We start from the raw sequence: 21,287 nt of genomic DNA on the forward strand, positions 1-21,287 counted from the left end.
TCGCATTCGGAAGAGAAAGTTGTTGACTGAAATTTCGTAAATAGATCTCGCCGCGACGAAAAACGTCTTTGCTTTAATGACTTCCATCCCAACTCGCGTATCATATCTGCCACACTCTCTCCCCTATTACGTGATAATACAAAACGAGCTGCCCTTTTTTGCACCCTTTCGATGTCCTCCGTCAATCCCACCTGGTAAGGACCCCAAACAGCGCAGCAATATTCTAACAGAGGACGAACGAGTGTAGTGTAAACTGTCTGTTTAGTGGGCTTGTTGCATCTTCTAAGTGTCCTGCCAATGAAACGCAACCTTTGGCTCTCCTTCCCCACAATATTATCTATGTGGTCTTTGCAACTGAAGTTGTTCATAATTTTAACACCCAGGTACTTAGTTGAATTGACAGCCTTGACAATTGTACTGTTTATCGCGTAACCGAATTTCAATTGATTTCTTTTGGAACTCATGTCGATCACCTCACACTTTTCGTTATTTAGCTTCATTTGCCACCTGCCACACCATACACCAATCTTTTCTAAATCGCTTTGCAACTGATACTGGTCTTCGGATGACCTTACTAGACGGTAAATTACAGCGTCATCTGCGAACAACATAAGAGAACTGCTCAGATTCTCACCCAGGTCATTTATATAGATCAGGAACAGCAGAGATCCCAGGACGCTTCCCTGGGGAACACCTGATATCACTTCAATTTCACTCGATAATTTGCCGTCTACTACTACGAACTGCGACCGTCCTGACAGGAAATCACGAATCCAGTCGCACACCTGAGACGATAACCCGTAGGCTCGCAGCTTGATTAGTAGTCGCTTCTGAGGAACAGTGTCAAAAGCTTTCCGGAAATCTAGAAATACGGAATCAACTTGAGATCCCCTGTCAATAGAGGCCATTACTTCGTGCGAATAAAGATCTAGCTGCGTTGTACAAGAACGATGTTTTCTGAAACCATGCTGATTACATATCAATAATCGTTCCCTTCGAGGTGATTCATAATGTTTCAATACAATATATGCTCCAAAACCCTACTGCAAACCGACGTCAATGATATAGGTCTGTAGTTCGATGGATTAGTTTCGTAAATAGATCTCGCCGCGATGAAAAAACGTCTTTGCTTTAATGGATGACTGATAGACTGAAATATGCTATTCTTAAACGATTGCATCAAAAAGGAGAAGGGTCTGATGCTAGCAGCTACCGTCTAATCGCAATTCCGACAACTTTATCCAAAATTCTTGAAAAATAATGTATTCAAGAGTTGCTACAAGTATTTGTGGAAATGAAGTACTCGATTTGGTTTCCAGAAAGTTTTCGAACAGTAAAATGCTATATATGCTTCCACTGTCGAATATTAAATGCTCTGAATAACTGAACGTCACCCACTGGGATTTTATGTGATCTTTCAAATGCTTTTGACTGTGTGAATCAAGAAATTCTTCTACAGAATCTTAAGTATTGTGGTATAGGTGGGACAGTACACGAATGGTTTAATTCATATTTAACGGGAAGAATGTAGAAGATTGACAGGAACTGTACAGGTAGCCACCAAAAACCTGCAGCGTCCTCTAACTGGGGAAGTACAAAGAATGGGGTCCCACAGGGTTCAGTCAGGTGTCCCTTATTGTTCTTAATATATATATACTCCTGGAAATGGAAAAAAGAACACATTGACACCTGTGTGTCAGACCCACCATACTTGCTCCGGACACTGCGAGAGGGCTGTACAAGCAATGATCACACGCACGGCACAGCGGACACGCCAGGAACAGCGGTGTTGGGCGACGAATGGCGATAGCTGCGCAGCATTTGTGCACCGCCGCCGTCAGTGTCAGCCAGTTTGCCGTGGCACACGGAGCTCCATCGCTGTCTTTAACACTGGTAGCATGCCGCGACAGCGTGGACATCAACCGTATGTGCAGTTGACGGACTTTGAGCGAGGGCGTATAGTGGGCATGCGGGAGGCCGGGTGGACGTACCGCCGACTTGCTCAACACGTGGGGCGTGAGGTCTCCACAGTATATCGATGTTGTCGCCAGTGGTCGGCGGAAGTTGCACGTGCCCGTCGACCTGGGACCGGACAGAAGCGACGCACCGATGCACGCCAAGACCGTAGGATCCTACGCAGTGCCGTAGGCGACAGCACCGCCACTTCCCAGCAGATTAGGGACACTGTTGCTCCTGGGGTATCGGCGAGGACCATTCGCAACCGTCTCCATGAAGCTGGGCTACGGTCCCGCACACCGTTAGGCCGTCTTCCGCTCACGCCCCAACATCGTGCAGCCCGCCTCCAGTGGTGTCGCGACAGGCGTGAATGGAGGGACGAATGGAGACGTGTCGTCTTCAGCGATGACAGTCGCTTCTGCCTTGGTGCCAATTATGGTCGTATGCGTCTTTGGCGCCGTGCAGGTGAGCGCCACAATCAGGACTGCATACGACCGACGCACACAGGGCCAACACCCGGCATCATGGTGTGGGGAGCGATCTCCTACACTGGCCGTACACCTCTGGTGATCGTCGACGGGACACTGAATAGTGCACGGTACATCCAAACCGTCATCGAACCCATCGTTCTACCCTTCCTAGACCGGCAAGGGAACTTGCTGTTCCAACAGGACAATGCACGTCCGCATGTATCCCGTGCCACGCAACGTGCTCTAAAAGGTGTAAGTCAACTACCCTGGCCAGCAAGATCTCCGGATCTGTCCCCCATTGAGCATGTTTGGGACTGGATGAAGCGTCGTCTCACGCGGTCTGCACGTCCAGCGCGAACGCTGGTCCAACTGAGGCGCCAGGTGGAAATGGCATGGCAAGCCGTTCCACAGGACTACATCCAGCATCTCTACGATCGTCTCCATGGGAGAATAGCAGCCTGCATTGCTGCAAAAGGTGGATATACACTGTACTAGTGCCGACATTGTGCATGCTCTGTTGCCTGTGTCTATGTGCCTGTGGTTCTGTCAGTGTGATGTGTCTGACCCAAGGAATGTGTCAATAAAGTTTCCCCTTCCGGGGACAATGAATTCACGGTGTTCTTATTTCAATTTCCAGGAGTATATATATATATATTAATGACTTGCCACTCTAGATTCATGAAGATGCGAAGCTAGTTCTTTTTACTGATAGTACAAGTACAGTAATCAAATCCAACAGACGAGAATTATTATGTAGTTCTGTGCAAATGAAGTCTCACAAAATTTTGAGGGTATACAGTATATACAGCTCTTTACAGTAAAAGGCATAACACCATTGATAAATATAGACTTTGAACAGAAGTCTGTTGCTTAGGCAGAATATTCCAAATATCTGAGTATATGCATTGATGCGAAATTGATTTGGAAGAAACACATTGATGATCTGCTAAAATATTTAGCATCAGGTACTAATGGTAATAAACATATCAGTCAATTAGGGTAGTATGCCTATTCATAATTTGGGCTAATTCATCATCCAAAGATAAAGCATGTATTACACAAAAACATGTAAAAAGAATAATACCCGGAGCCTATCCAAGATCACCTTGCTGACATTTATTTAAAGAACTCGGGATATTCATAATATCTTCGCAATGCATATATTTACTTAAGCATTTTTTTATTAATAACCCATTCCAATTCAAAAATAATAGCAAAATGCATTGCTATAACACTAGAAGAATGAATTATCTTCACTATTCTCGGTTAAATCTGACTTTGGCAAAGAAAAGGGTTAATTAGTCTACCAAAAAAAATGTTTGGTCATCTACCAAATAGCATTAAAAGTCTGATAGACACCCAACCTGAATTTAATAGCAAATGAAAATGATTTCTTAATGACTGCCCCTTCTACTCAATAGATGAATTTTCAGATACGACGAAGTAAACGTAAGAAAATAAAAAAGGATAATTGTTTAGATGTGAAATAGGGAAAGAAATTATCGCATCATTACGAAATATATTCAAGATGTATGGAACAAGTATTACTGTAATGCAATGTAATTCAGACTTTGCGATGGACAAACATATCGAACAGCACTGTACACAGTCAAATAATTGACAGAGCTAGAGGGGAAAAAATGGGAATGATTGTGGAGTAATTGGCTGCGAAGCCCCTTACGGGGCAGGTCCGGCCGCCTTGGTGCAAGTCTTATTACATTCGACGCCACATGGGCGACCTGCACGCTGGATGGGGATGAAATGATGATGAAGACAACGCAACACCCAGTTCCTGAGCGGAGAAAATCCCTGACCCAGCCGGGAATCGAACCCGAGTCCGTTAGGAACGCAGTCCGTCATGCTGACTACTCAGCTATCGGGGCGGACACAGAGCTAATAAATAGTGAGAAATTGCTTGACTGTGTATGTGGGGTTAGATGAAGTTAGTCGTATAACTTCAGTTCTGTCTGTAAAGCAACACGTGGCAGCTTCCCTTAACAGCGAACATCGACCAGTATTTTTCTGTCGCATCAACTGCCCGCTGCACTCCATAAAATACATTGGATGACAAGAAAGTCATCACAAATGCAAGAGCCTGAAATGTTTCATGCGCACCAGAATACATCCAATTTCTACTGTCATGTCTACTTAATAAGTATTCAAAATTCTGAAAGCATATTCAAAAATTGGTCGCACTAACCTCTACAGGAGCTCCACACTTTCCCAGAATGCTAGCATCAAACCATAGTCTTCCCTTCACCTTTCCTGCTACGGATTTTATGTGTCCATCTCATATCAGATTCGTTCTCAATATTACCCGAAAATATTGCAAGGTGGCAACGTATATGGGCCATGCACTTTGAGTGCAAGGCCTATATCAGTCGCCACTTTGCATTGTTGAATAAATAATTAGAGAAGTAATGACAAGCAGCATCACTGATGTGAACAAATTTACGGTCCTCGCGCTATGCTAACAAAGGTGACTAAGGGGTGAGCAATGAAAATGTACTGCATTGCGGACAAAGTTTTGTGCAGGATTGCACTGAGGGAGCCGGTGGCGCGAAGCCAACCAGGCGTAGCAAGAAGGTCGAATTTTACAACCTAAAGCACCCCAGGGAGCGCTGGCCCCGCAATGTGGGTCTCCAGCAACAGGGTTTTCATGCGGCCCGACGGATTGGCAGCGTTTCCCGCCGAACACTGCGAGGCAAGCAGTACTTCTCCCCAAAGTGAATAACGCTGGGAGACGCTGTTTCTCCCTGGGACATGTTGCCCTGGGCTCAAAAAAGCACCGCAGACGCCATTGCCAGCAAGGAATGAACCTCCACGATCGCCCACTCATTTTTTTTTCTTTAGTGTATGACAGAGGGTGGAGGAGTAGAATGTGTCCGTTTACAAGCTGGCGCCAAAGAAGCTTAAGACCGTTTTTCAGACGAATGACGACTCCTAGAGGTGACTGTGATTGGCGAAATCGATGTCACATAAGCAGTGTTTGTATTAACCGCGCAAACAAAGTGTACACTCGGCGCGGTGGTTGATGGAAGCGACTTTAAATGGGAAATGCCTTTACCGTCGCTCCCATTAGCCACAGCGCCGAGTGTCAATTTTGTTTGCGCGATTAATAAGCAGTGTTCCCCGTGCAACAGCAGTCAGGCGGGAGAGGCACTCGTTGCTTAAAAAATTATTGAAATATACACTTGGACAGCCACAGCAGTGGAGCGGCAAATTCAAACAGTTCACCGTCCTTCCAATACGGGCACGGTACTCTGCACTGCGCGGTAAGAAGTAATTGCAGAGCAGTTCTCAGCCTTATCCAGAACTCTGGACAATATCATGAAATTCTGCCATTTATGCTCGGCACGGTGGTTGTAGCGACATCACACCTGCTCTGTGTAACAGCTTGAAGAGGACGGCCAGCTGTGCACCCCATCGCTGAGCAGAAGAGCAGAATACGTAATATACGCAGCTTCGGCCGTAGCACGATCAGCCTTGCAGTTGACAAAAGTTAAACGGGTGGCCATTTACGCACTGAGCATCGCAGCACATTCTCGTATTTAGCTCTATGATTAGATTCTGATGGAATGAGTGTGACCAAGAATGTTTAATGTTATGTAAAATATAACTGTATAACATAAAAACTGTTACTTGCATTTAATGTTAGATAATACTCAGCATAGCATTAAGGTTTGTATTCATGTTGTGTGACATGTGCTGCATACTTTGTATCGTATTGGCCAAATACGACGCAGGGTGACAGGCAAGGGGCAGAGCATCTGAGTTTCAACTCCATGACACCGGTAAATAGTCAGAAGTTGACATCAGTGGGTGGTATCCACAACTCCTCGCAAGCACGGTAAAAATGAAGACCCCCTACGCCGATACACCATGAGTATTATTGTTTCTTAGGTGTTTCTCTCTGCCTAACTGCCACTAAAATAGTGTCCAGTTAATGCTTTTTCAGACGTGCTTGTATATAAATATCTGCGACAGGCTCTGCCGCTCAGCTGTAACTTATTTTAATGGACGTCGAGTATGACAACATACCAACAGTCTCTGTATTGTGCTGCCAACGAGATCCCCGTCATGCTACACATCACCTTAGCCTCGCTATTAACTACTGCGTGTGAACTTTAAAACATTCAAGATTTAATCCGCTTCCAAATTTCTAGTTTTGAAATGTCTGGTAGGAAGAAAATTTATGGTTGACGCATGTGATGGATGTCACTCAGTAGACAAATTTTAAAATCCAACGCCAATTCACGGACTTTTCCTCTGCCTTCATATGGCAGACACTGTAGTAGACCAAAATTGATGTATGACCTGTGTCACTATTAGGAAACTCTTACGTACCACGCTGTTCAGCATTACATGTTCGCATGAGAAGTACCAGCGAAAACTGTAAGGAGTGACGAGGATCTGAATTAGTTTAACATAAAACTTGAAAAGGTTTGTGAATATGAAAACTTTTCGCTTCTCAAGTAAATTAAAATGCGAAGAGACTTGTTAGTATGCATCCAAAACGTTTTGAATCTAGACCATAACCTGATTGGAAATTTGCGTAATTCTGATACTAGCAATGAGTCCTAGAGTCCTAGTGCCTGTCACTGGTATAGCGCTCAGAGTTCAGAGTTCCATGATGAAGACAATACGCCAATGGCGGGATGCCCAGAAATTCTTATCGGAAGGCCAGATGGCCTGTGCCACATTCTGTGAAGCGGTTATGGAATTGACGCTTCTAGGCATTCGGCGTGTTTGGCGAGAGTTGTTCAGTTCTGGGAAGTTGTATCTGTAGCACGACCATGCCGGTCCGCTCTCTGCTACACGCCAACTCAACTTTCAGGGCTGTGCCGTCTGTTCCCGAAACTACGCCCGTTACACTCAGGATCTGCGCCTGCCGAATACCTTTTGTTCGCTGCTTCCAGCGAATCTGAAAATCACACATTTGGGATATATAATGGACACCATATGACTTGGATATCAGCACTTCTCTGTATTCCAAACGAAGCAGTGGTCATTATCATGTTGTGGCCAGTAAAGATCACTCTGAAGGCGAAGGAATGAACTTTGTCTGAATACTCTACTTGTTTCATAAATAAAAACTAAAGCTGCGGATGCAACTTGTAGTCAATTCAAAGGAACGCGCTGCCTCTCTTACAGGACCCACGCTTATAGCATACAAACTGGTGATCTGAAAAAATTTAAACAGATTGAAAGTTCACACTTATTTCTGACTTGAGCCGTCAGGTACTTAATAAGAAGTGAAATAAAGAAAACCGGGAAACATAAAATTATGCGAAGATCGTAACCGCCATACATACTCGCAAATTGGTTATGTTATTGAAAAAGAACCAACACTGTAGAAATATATTAATCACATACCATGTCGTCCAATTTCTTGTTAGGTTTCCTACGGCGTACACTGAAGAATTCTTCGATACGCAAACGTGACTGTATAGTGTTCCACTACGAGCTCTAATTCTCCCTGTTGAGGGTACTGATTGCTTTAAAAGAACAGGAATCCGACATATCATGCTGATACTCAATATTCAACAGTATTCCCATGTGTAGAATGAATGTAATCACATTTCTAATAAAGAATCAATGATCTGCAGTAAACGCCTGGGAGAATAGAATGCAATACATCCATGGCAATGTAAGCCGGTAAATTTTATTTCGTAAATATCAAATGGCGACTGAATAGAATTAATGTTGTCTTCTTGAGTTCTCTGCTGTTAAGGAAGTTCGTTGTTTTTTCTCCATGTATCCTCAGCTAGAGACAGCTCCATTGAGGCTAGCGAAGTACCAGAAGACTGTAAAGTACAGCGACCCTTAAAAAAGGATGGGAGAGAAGTATTATTCCGGATAAGAGTAGAATAAATGGAGACCTAGGTTATTACTTCCTGGACAATAAAGAGAACGGCTAAAAGAGGATGTCTTATTGGAAGCCTGGCACTGAATTGTTCACAGTAAAATGCTTTTACGATCAGTTTACTTAATTCTATATGTAATAACAAATGTTGTCTTTTATTCTCCCCGAAAAACATGTGGATTTTTGTTAATTGGGTTTGTCTTTAATTCTGAGAATGTCATCCCTCTTGAAGCCATAACAAAACGACTCATTTGTACGAATGAGACTTAAATACACAAGCAGAGACTCAATCAGCGTTTCATTTTGTGTGAGCTGCTCTGGGAATTTCTTAATTTTCTTTGATATTATAGATGAATTTCCGCTGTGAAAGACATTTTGTAATATTCTACGTTAGTTTCGGAGAAGGGTATCACACAAGCAAACGTGAGACTGGGATAGTGAAGCAAACCTCTAAGTGTTCTGTAACTCGACTTTTGGATAGCAGTACTTTATTGCTCTGTAACTGGTTTTGATATTTCATTCTAGAAAATTACACTGCAAGAAATTTCTGGAAAGTAAAATGTTTGAAGTGTTCTGGACGACAATTCGCAAAGAAAGAGTCGTAGTCTGTTAGACGCCGGCTGGTACTCGTATAGCCCAATGAAAGTGCATTCTGTGACCAATACGGTTGCATCAGTTGGAATTTTCAGATGTGGAAGGAGAGAGTCATTACTAAATTTCAGTGACCTTAAAATTATCCGAGGCCTCTACTGGTTATAGAACGTGGTTTGAACAAAAAAATGTTACCTGCTCGAAACATTCTAACGGTTTTCCACGCGGGCGTTATGGAGCACTCCGTGTCACGTACAATGTGTCTACCTGCCATGATCACTGGTCGAGCTAGCACTGCTGGATTCGTGCACCGTCCGTCTGCAACTTAGACATGAAAGATCAGACGTTTATATATTCACAATAGCCTTACAATAGAATATCCACTGACTGGTCAAAAATAACTGATCATCTGCATGAAGGTGGAGTATCCATCTGTTCAGAAGTCCGAGCAGAGCGGTCATGTACCGTCCTCCAGAACCTATCGGTGCTTATGGCAGAGGGAAGGTGTTGGTGATGGGGCACGGAGGGGGGAAAGGTTGTATAAGGAGGGGGACAGAGCAACGCGCAAACTCTCTAGTTCCTCAGGGACTGAAAGAGATAGTGATCGCATGATTAGGCACACTGTCGGCTGTTAACACTACAGAAATGCAAGAGACAAGAACGTTCCTCTTATGACCATCATGCTGCAGGTGGTTGAATTACAAAAGTATGGAACATCGACGAAGTTTCTCTGGATGCCACGCACAGACGCAGTCGAAGAAATGATACATGGATCACACTGGAAAGATTATATCGATTTGTAGTATGATTTTGTAACATAGGCTGTGTCTCATAATAATCAGATATCATGAACAATGGAATCGGTTGACACAAAATCAGCACGGGTTCAGAAAAAATCGGTCTTGTCAAACATAAAGAGCATAAGTCTTGAGGTGACGAGCGCTATCGACAGTAGACTTCAAATTGATTCCATATTTCTATATATCCAGAAAGCTGTTAACAGCGTTAATCGCAAGCAGCTTCTAATCAAATTGAGTGCCTACGGATAATCGTCTCAGTTGTGAAGCTGGATTCGTGGTTCTCCATCCGAAAGACCGACCGGAGACCATCTAGTGAAAGGGAAGTAATACAATGGGGAAGTGTTATAAGCTCTCTGATATGTATAAACTATATAAACTATCTCATAAGCTGTCTTAGATTGTTTTTCACTGAACTCATCAGAAGATCAAAAGAAATTGCAATATAATTTAGGGAAGAATCTATATGGTATTAAAAATTGCAATTGACCTTTATAATATGTGTGTTCCTGCCCATGAGTAGGTGAAAGGGGGGAGGGGGTGAAGTGGCCACACAAAGGCAAATTGAACTGCAATAAAATCATGGTTATTGATAGAAGCTTGTCTCCTACACTTTTTGAAACTACATATTAGAAGGTATAAAACAGATTATTTTTACATGAAAAAGAAAATAACTTGGAGGAAGGAAGGAAGAATAGAAATTGACGTCTCGTCGACAACTAGGGTCATTACAGATGGAGCAGAAGTTAGGATTACAAAAGACTGGAAAAGGAAATCGGTCGTCCCATTTTCAAAGCAGCCCTCTCACTATTTGCCTTAAGCTATTTAGGAAATCACGGAAAACCTAATCTGTTCGTCCAGACGGGAATCTGAACCGTCGCTTTCCTGAATGATGGTTCAGTGTGCTGACCACTGCGCCATCTCGCACAGTAAGTAGCACATAGAAACTGTGCGTACTTTCCTCAGTGCCTACACACTGACAACTATTCCCTACCAAAGGGGATAATATGATCAGTGCTATCGCAACAGCATCTGTTGTTTGTTACTCTGATTGCCAGAAATATTTTCTAGGCATTTTGATGTCGAAGAATCCGAAACTATGCCAAGTGGCCGCAGCAGAACGTTTTTCATCGGATAGTTGTACTTTAGTACTAGGTCAAACATAACAGAATAGAGATGTTTTTAAACAATATAAAATAATTAATTAATCGCCACAAAGGGACGGAATGACTGATAATACAATTTGAATATAAAAGCGTTTCGGAGTAAATCTGATCCGTAGTATTATGCACGATCTGTGAAAGTAAGTGACTTACTGGGATTCATAGGTTGACCACTTCTCCCGAACAGTAGTGAGGGCAGGATTCCCGACTGGACGCCACGTCGGTGATAGCTGTTGACAGATGAATCTATCATACCGAAAGAAACAACAAAGAACTGCATAAGTACGTCAAACGAAGATGTGTAAACATTAAAAACAATAATAATCCATGCATAACTTAGGTTACAAGAATAAATGAGCTACCTTAAATTGTAAAACTGAAAGTAAGAGAGATATTTACTAAAAATGTCGGGACGAGCTTCGTATTTCAGACTCACTGGCAACTATCATTATATATATTAGTTTTACCACATTTCGGCAGGCAGCAGCTTTGTTCAAGGTAAAAAAATACACAAAGGCCACTTTTCCTGCTCTTGCCAGTTTACCCCATCTTCCCTACTTATAAAATTCCAATAAATTTCAGTTACACGATAAATTCCACTGATTGTTGGTGCAACTAAATATGTAGAGCCGAACACTTAGAAGATGCAACAAATCTAATAATGAGACTATACACACTACACTTGTCGGTCCTATTAAGCTATATGCGGTCCTTACCAAACAGCATTGACGGAGAACATAACAAAGAGCAAAGAAGGGAGGATAGTTTTTTATTAGCGTGAAATAAGGGAGAGAGTACAATGAACACAATAAAAAAGTTTGGGTGGCAGTCATCAAAATAAAGGCCTTTCTGGTTGTAGAGGTATTTGTCCAAAATTTTAATCTTTCTCCAATGTATCCCAAAATATTTTGTTGAGTTCCATCTACACTGGGAGAAATGATAAGTACAATAAAATAAGAGAAATAAGAGTTCGCCCGGAAAGATCTATGTGTTCATTTTTTCCATGTGCGTCCCAGATTGGAACGGTCGAGAACTAGTCTGCAATTCAAGCTTAAAAGTTTAACACAGGATGCCATAACCACTTTCAGAGTCAAATTGTAGCCATTCCTTCAACTCAGATCGAACGAAAATAACAAGTGGAAAAAATAAAGAAATAACAAAGTGGTGGTAGCACTATAATCTCTTCTTGCACTAGGTAGTGGTCTACGTGTTGAATTTTCACTAGTCGGACATGCTTCCATCACAGAAACTAACCCTGTGTTCTCCACGGGACAGGCGTTGGCGGTATTCCATCTGCTTCACTACTCGACCAAGCAAGGTGACCTACGTCCCATCGTGTGAATGGTTTCCCGAACATCAAGTCGTTGCATGCGAGTAAGACAGCTGTAATACGAATTTCCGGCTACTGGTGGCACTACCGTCGCTTTAAGAACTACAAAAATTAACTATCAACATCGCCCTGAAAAGTTACTGTAACTAGCATATGAAACAAGCGAGGCGAACATCAGACCTGTTAATCACGGATTTTGACGAGTATCAGGTATGTTGTAGAGAGGTCTGTCCTAAGTCGCCGGATGGTAGGGTACATGTGACGTCCCCCCCCCCCCCCCCAGTTTCCAACAAAATCGGTAGTAGGGGGGCTACAGGGTTGTTGCCCCAATTTGCATTGTTGCCAAATGTAACCAAGATCGCAGCGATAACGTTATCCAAGATGACGAAATGTAGACTTTCCAACAGCTCAGGACGTCACTCAATATGCTGGCCATAACATCATTCAAGATAGCTGATTTTGGTGGGAAGTTTGAATGTTGGCAGGAAGATCTGTCAATTGGGCTGACCCCCTCCCCCCGAAAATCAGGGGAAGTTCAAATTCCATCAGGATAATGCAACACGCCTAAGAAAAGAAGGGGCAGTTGGGCTAATTCCACCAACCAAAGTCTATCCACCGCCACTTCTTCCTTAGAACTGGCATGAAGATTGAATTTTGGTGGTATAGAAAGGTCACTGGGGCTATCTCTACTAACCTAAGAAAATGGCAGGAAAATAGGTCACTTGGGCTACCTACACTAACCTAAGTCATCCGACCGCCACCTCTTCCTAGGGACTGGTGGGGAGAGGACTCACCCTGTTCTAGACATAAGTCTTTTTTATTTTGCATGCACCAGTCTTTATTTAAACAATTAGAGGCAGTACTACCATCCAGTGTGTTGGCCGTGAGGTCCAGACTCCAACTGATCTGGTACACAGTACTGCTACCAGAGGGTGCTCTCATGCATGACATAATCCAAGATGGCCACCATAATGTCAGCCGAAGATGTGACCATTGTTATCTAAGATGGCAGTAAAAAGTGTCTTTACCGCGAGGTCTGGACCTAGTACAAAGTACTACCACCAGAAGGCGCTGCCATCAGTTCCGTGATGTAATCCTAGATGGCTGCCATGACATCAACTGTTGACACAAGTACCGTTATCCATGGTTGCGGGAAACAGTGAGCACACCGCGAGGTCCGGACCTAGTACCACCACCAGATAGCACTGTCGTCCGTGTTGTGATGTAATTCAAGCTGGTGGGGGGCAATGGTAGGAAACAGTGTGGCCACCATGAGGTCTGGCTCTAGTATACAGTACTGTCACCAATCATCTGTTCCGCAACATAACTCAAGATGACTGTCTGGAGAGGGAAATGACTCAGCCTGCCGTGGGCTGCTGGAGAGAGTAAGGAAGGAGTGCATTTATTTTGAAAAAATTTATTTAGGGATGGATACTGAAAGATACTATATATTTATCACACTGATATGCTCTGACATGCTCGGGGTCAGACCACATAGTCCACAGACCTGTAAACTACTCCTAAATAATGGTCTGCACACATGCAACTCCTAAATAACCAAGACAATTTCAGTACAGACATGCAAAATCCTCCTAAATAACGCAGTACACTGATGTGCAAAAGCGAAATAAACTCGTAAAATGTCCAAATAATGCATAACACAGCCTAGAGACCCGCTAGCAAAATAATGCAACAGTCACGCAATCAACGTGCGCAAGCACTGCCCACCACCACCTGTCCACTAGACCACACAGGAGGCTACTGGCAGCACCCATGAAATGACACAGCTGTCAGCTGTCAAATCATGCACAGGCGCCCTCAAGCATTAGGTGGTGACATCCCTTTCATACTTGGTACCTGAGAAAATCCTTTCAAAATATGTATTCACGTAGGCACCATTGCTGACGTAACAGGACTTGACCAAAGACCTATTTGCAGAGTGCGTTGACACTGCTGCGAGCCACCGGCAGACACAAGCCAGCACGTGCCATCGCTCTCACGCTACTGCTACCTATAGCGAACGGGTGAAAGTTAGGCCTGTTTTTGGGTATACAGTTAGAGTTCTCCGAGTGTTATACTGACGGCACAGAACTCCAATGCTCCATCACTCCGGTCCCATATGCAAGACACCTCTGGGCAGCACTTTTGTTTTACCATTGCTTATGTGATAGCTGGGGATACTGACGTCACGGAATAGCACAGAGCGCGACATGTGAGACATATGTACCCATGCTAAACTGTCCACCGTGTCCGACACAGGACCACGAACTGCACGCGCATAGCTACAAACAGTGCATCGAATGAGGTTCTCAATCTTAAACTGATTTCACATGGTTATGTAAAATGAGAACCGAGTCGACCTCCCAGAAATTGTATAGTGTCCCAGAAAAAGTTAACGCTCGCTTCCTTGATGTCTTAACTTGTATGCATGGAAATTCTTCCCATAACAGAACATATTCACGAAAACAGAGCGGATTAACGTCGAATGCAGTCTTCCTCGCAGACCTAACATGGTACCTTGTCCATCACATGTTACCCTTCATGCTTTCAATACTCTCCAATATCGAAGCACCGTCTGCACTTTCTTTTTTCTTTCTGCAGGTGAGACGTTCAGTGGGAAAAAACGATTTTACACACATCGCCATATTGCACTGACAATTAAACCCTTTAAAGTGCCCTTACATATCGTCAAATACAGAAAGCCTCTTACTCAATTAAACTGCTCTCCCACTGAGGACAGGAACCTCAATATTAGAGCGTGAAACCGATCTCCATCCAAGCAATATATCACCGCATACCGTGTCGATGTAGTAAAAAATACAATTCCTATCCTGCACCATCCATAATCATCCCTTTTACATCATTCGTACATATACTACAAAGACAGACAGCATCAATTATACCCCTCGCAGCACTAGACATTTCCCTGTGAGGTCGCCAGGTATCCACACCTGACGGGTGGCCACAGCACCTTCAGCAGATTGAAGTCACTTTCAGAACTGTTCTACAAATTTGGGCTCGCTTCGCCTCGGCAGAAACGCATTGCCGTTTCTAGTTGAGACCTGTTTGCTTGTATGCTTTTCTACACCCAGGATTACCAGAAAACATGTACTTTCGCATGGTTTGCCATAATATTATACCATTTTCACGCTAATTCTCGATATCAAGCACCCAGCAGTAGCCTACTGATCACTCGCGCAACATAATTCCGAAGATATGGACTGGAAATTATTTCTCTACAAACCCAAAACTTTAGCTCTTATTCCATCTACGAGGACCATTACACGAGAACTCAAAAAAAGTAGAGGAAACTGATATTTACACTCTCGAATATCGATGTTGGGTATGTAACAGATTCACAATCATCCGTATAATTTAAAATGTCAACTAAGGTGCTTCTCATGTCCAGAGAACTGGCAAAATTGTCTTCCACATGCTAGATGCAAACACCACAATCTATCTTCTCTCTATTAAATAAAGGTGCGAAATGTGCAGAAGCAGTCAACCGAACAATTTACATGGAAGGGAACAACCGTCCAGAGCAAATACACCTCCAAATTCAATCTTCTAAATTTTCCACTTGATCACGAAAGCCGTCCAACACATATTAAGTATTAGTTCGCTATTTGGTCGTCAAGAGAACAATGTGATTAATTCATCTACATTCCTACACTCCAAGAGGTCTCTCCATTCTGACAGCTCCTACCGTTGATGAGAAAACGTGAATCTTTCCCACCACAGGCCATGAATACATGGAATCATCCTAAGAAATCAGTCACATATATATTTGATCGCTATATTTACAGTTAAATGTTATGATTGCGGTTTCAGTTGAATGACGTTGGACAACGAGCGAAGTATCGGAAATACATCCTGCAAACAGCTGTGGCTCTGTAATATATTGATCATTCCTTGCTACTGTGGTGTTATTTTGAAGCTGTGAGAAAGGGGGACAGGCGCTTTAAGGCGCGGAAGCAGAGAGGATGCTAAGGGCAGAAGAAACTAGGAGAGACATTGTTACATGAAGTAAACCGTAAGGCAAGATCCTTGCGAAAATGCAGACGCCCCCAGACGCAGTCCCAGGGCGTTAGCTACTCTTCAAATAATTAACATGTAGCTTCGTATGTCGTCTAGACGCTGTAGTTGGTTGCCACCGAATAACTATGTAGCCAACAGGCATGTAGTAACGTATAAAGGCAGCTTGATACCAGCCCTGAGAACAGCAACATCAGTAGGCTCACAGGGGTTAGAAATGGAGTGAAAACGCCAAAAAACTGTTCACCTAGCAGTCCCTACTCTTGGGAGCCCGAGGGGTTTGAATAAATGACGTATAACTATGATGTTGCAAGCCTTATTTGGCAGAGCAGTCACGTTTAGCTTTCAGCTGAATTAGTGCAACTACATTAACATCCCTGCCTTAGGAGCAGCAGAGGGGACCTAACTATACTGTGACTGGCAGGTGCCTGCAGGAGACCTGCGGGATTGGTAGGGTGGATTTAAGAAAAACAGTGCCCCCATGCGACTCTTTAAAACCCCTAGATTCCGCATTTTGTCAGAATTCTCAGTTAGGTGATCAGGGCGCCGCGCAACTGCAAATTCCAGCCTCGGTCCAGCTCTGTGTAAGTTTGCTCTCTCACTTGGAGTATGTTTTGTTTAACAAGTAAGGTGTGACCTTAAGATGCTGCTAGTGTTTGCTGGTGTGGTTAGCATCCACTACTGAGACTTCTGCACTGCCTTCTGTTGTAACAGAATTATTCAGGTTTTTTATAACCCTAGATATAGCCTCCAGTGTATTAGTTAGTCCTGTCTGGGATAAACAATTATTTCAAAACTCTGTTTGTCCAAGAGTCTCGACAACGAGTCCCCTATCAAGTCTCACCACCTGCATTTCTAGTAAATGCCTGCACCAGTGTTGGCTCAGACAGAAGAAAACAATCAAATGCCTTCACTGTGAATTGTCCTGCCTCTAAAATCGATGCGATGAAACTTTTTGTTAACGTGACAACTCGTCTTGAGTAGTGGTTTGGAACTCTAGACTAATTGAGTAAAATGCGTTGGTATAGTTAAGAAAATTGATGGAAAGTACGTAAAAGTGATGAAAATACGAAAAAAAGTTGAGGGATGAGCCTACACCAGTGGGATTGTCAACTGATGGCGTATACCACCCATGCTCTAAGGATTAAATTCCTGCAGAATACCCCATTGATTCACTTGTAGTTTGGATTGTAAGTCATAAAAATTAGACACGAGGTGTCCAAAGATTTGGGGGTCAGCAAGACTAATGCCTTGGTGCCGAAGCAGTCACCACATACTTGGGTGCATTATGCACCACCAGTAAGTGCAATCCATGCCCTGGGTCTCTTCGGAAATAGAACATCAAGACACCTGTTACCTCGGCACTGTGGAAGTTGGGATCAAATGTAGAGGCCGTCACCTTCAGATAGCTGTTTGAAAACTCTCCCCAATGCTTTAAATTCTTCCAGTTTTCGATTCTTCAGATGTATTCCACATTTTTGCTACTGACAAGCACCACCTCTGTCTTTTTCTTTAACCTTTCTGTGTGTTATGGGAGCAGCTCAACTTAGACCAAGCGATGTTCAGCGTTCTGTGAGAGCCAATGGATCGCAACTGCTATTGTTGTTTTAGTACCTGACACATACATCAGTGACATGGTAGAAAAACAAAATGTGTGGATGTGTACACATCTGCAGTCATGCACTGCTTGGATGTGTTACAGCAAAAACAATATATCAGACTGCTTATGAAACAAGACAAGAACCTCCTACTCTGATTGAAAGCGTGTGGAATGTGGTCTTCATGCAGTACAGGTGACAAAACTTTACACAGGTCGATGGAAATGGCTTCGGTCACTGGTTGCCTGCTAGAACGGACCTCAGCACATATGGTCAATATCAACACGCAGACATAATTTGTTTCCGATATATCAAGAGAGACTTCTCTACCAGGTATCACTGTAAAGTTTTTATGGTTCGTAGTTTCACTCCCTCGGGTGTCACAAAAACAAAGAGGAGGGAGAGAGAGAGAGAGAGAGAGAGAGAGAGAGAGAGAGAGAGAGAGAGAGACTGTGCTGACAACGAAGACTCTGATACCATTACACTGTCGTATTTCTAGCGTGGTGATCAAAGGAATATGATATAGAAGATTAGGGCAGGTATAGGAGGATATTTATTGAATGTCTCTCGGTATTTCCTGCCACCCGACCTACCTGTACCAGTATCCACCACGAGAATCAAAGGAAAAATCCGGAAGGGGGAAGAGTAGGGTCCAGAAACTGGGCATTTGTGAAATCGAATCCCATAATTTCCCACCGAAAATGCCAGTCCTAATATCCACCAATAGGAAGCTAGGAAAAATTATCCCACACAAAGGGTATCACCTAATTAATTACTCAATCCATCCCATAGAGTGGGGGTATTGCGAATGGACTATTTCGGAGACATCCACAGCTAGGGATATTCCAGGTATCCACTACGTTGTTCAGAGCAAAAGAGGCATTAATAAGTCTCCAGTGGAACACAGCTGACAGTCACTTGGCTGAAAGTAGCCACTTGAGCTGGAGAGACAGAGAAAGAGAGAGAGAGAGAGAGAGAGAGAGAGAGAGAGAGAGAGAGAGAATGAGTTTCGATAGGAATTTCTTAGGCATCAATATCAAAGAGTTGCCACCACCTGATGATTTGTCTGACAGGAGGTAACCAGTGGGTAGGGAAGGGGGCGGTATTGAAGGGAGGAGGGGTTGGGAGGTTACTCCTCTCAGCATCATCTGCTGGTGGTATTGTGAACTATCTCAGTGAGTCTCTGCACAGCAGTTGAGCACATAGAGCAGCTGCTCCCACTGATCTCGTGTGAAAGGTATGTGAGGTGAGTGTCTGGGAGCAAAACATCAAGTGACTCTGGAATCAGAAGGATGTGGGCACCTGATACTTTGTTTTGGGATTGAGTAGTAGGTGCCTGGGGCTGCTACTGATGGTGGCCCAGCACTGCTGCAGTTGCTGCCCACCGTTCAACGTGTGTGAGGCTGCAATTCTCGTCAGAGCCCAGTAAACTGGAGATGGTGTGTGCAAAGATTCAAGTGTGTACAATTTGAAAGTTGTTTTTTCGCTAGACATATTTAGTGCGACCTCTAACAGTGTAATAATGTGCAGAATACGTCGATTTCATTACAGAATTCTTGCACCATCGAAAAAATGCAATCTGTGTGCATATTATGTTGCTTCTTTGATATATTTTACAAGACCTGCACTCCGAAAATTTCCAGCACAGACTGAGTCTTTCTCATGCCAATTGCCACATGTAGGAGGGGAGGGTGTAATGGGGGAGGGGTGGGGAGGACTGAGGTATTTCTCAAAAGGGGGAGGGGTTAATTAAGTAATCGCCTTAGTTTACTATCCAATTAATTTTATATTAATTTTATGTCATAATCGTGCTTGTATCAGGGAGGGGAAGGGTGGGGATTTCCTAAAGGGGTGGTGGAGTAGAGGGACTGGTGGTGATTCTCAAATGGAGCAGTTATCCCAAGGGGGTCATAAATCAGTCAAGTTGGCCCCTGACTGTCCTTGAATGTATTCAACTTGCAGAAACAAATTGTCCTCGTTGCTGCTTTGCACTACTACTTACACTACTGGCCATTAAAATTGCTACACCACGAAGAGGACGTGCTACAGACGCGAATTTTAACCAACAGGAAGAAGATGCTGTGGTATGGAAATGATTAGCTTTTCAGAGTATTCACACAAGGCTGGCACTGGTGGCGACACCTACAACGTGCTGAAATGAGGAAACTATCCAAACGATTTCGCGTACACAAAAGCAGTTGATCGGCGTTGCCTGGTGAAAAGTTGTTGTGATGCTTCGTGTAAGGACGAGAAATGCGTCCCATCACGTTTCCGACTTTGATAAAGGTCGGATTGTAGCCTTTCGCGATTGCGGTTTATCGTATCGCGACACTGCTGCTCGCATAGGTCGAGATCCAATGACTGTTAGCAGAATATGGAATCGGTGGGTTCAGGAGGGTAATATGGAATGCCGTGCTGGATCCCAACGGCCTCGTATCACTAGCATTCGAGATGACAGGCATCTTATCCGCATAGCTGTAACGGATCGTGCAGCCACCTCTGGATCCCTGCCTCAACAGATGGGGACGTTTGCAAGACAAATACCCTCTGCACGAAACGTTCGACGATGTTTGCAGCAGCGTGGACTATCAGCTCGGAGACAGTGGCTGCGGTTACCCTTGGCGCTACATCACAGACAGGAGCACCTGCGATGGTGTACTCAACGACGAACCTGGGTGCAGAAATGACAAAACGTAATTATTTCAGATGAATGCAGGTTCTGTTTACAGCATCATGATGGTCGCATCCATGGTTGGCGACATCGCGGTTAATGCACATTGGGAGTGCGTATTCGTCATCGCCATACTGGCGTATCACCCGGCGTGATGTTATGGGGTGCCATTGGTTACGTGTCTCTGTCACCTCTTGTTCACATTGACGGCACTTTGAACAGTGGACTTTACACTTCAAATGTGTTACGACCCACGGCTCTACCTTTCGATCCCTGCTAAACCCTACATTTCAGCAGGACAATGCACGACCGCATGTTGCAGGTCCTGTACGGGCCTTTCTGGATACAGAAAATGTTCGACCGCTGCCCTAGCCAGCACATTTTCCAGATCTCTCCCCAATTCAAAACGTCTGGTCAATGGTGGCCGAGCAACTGGCTCGTCAAAATACACCAGTCACTGCTCTTGACGAACAGTGGAATCGTGTTGAAGCTGCATGGGCAGCTGTTTGGCTCAGTGCCCAGGCGTATCAATGCCGTTATTACGGCCAGAGGTGGTTGTTCTGGGAACTGATTTCTCAGAATCTATGCACCCAAATTGCTTGAAAATGTAATTACATGTCAGTTCTAGTGTAATATATTTGTCCAATGAATACCCGATCATCTGCATTTCTTCTTGGTGTAGCAGTTTTAATGGCCAGTAGTGTATATTTATTCCACTGTCAGAGAATCACAGTGCTTTTCGCTTTAAACTTCGACTCACTTGTTTCTAGACCATGGTCGCTTACCTCAAATTGATACATTTAAACATAT

This window comes from Schistocerca gregaria, chromosome X (genome assembly GCF_023897955.1).
Source record: "Schistocerca gregaria isolate iqSchGreg1 chromosome X, iqSchGreg1.2, whole genome shotgun sequence".
NCBI classification, from domain to species: domain Eukaryota; kingdom Metazoa; phylum Arthropoda; class Insecta; order Orthoptera; family Acrididae; genus Schistocerca; species Schistocerca gregaria.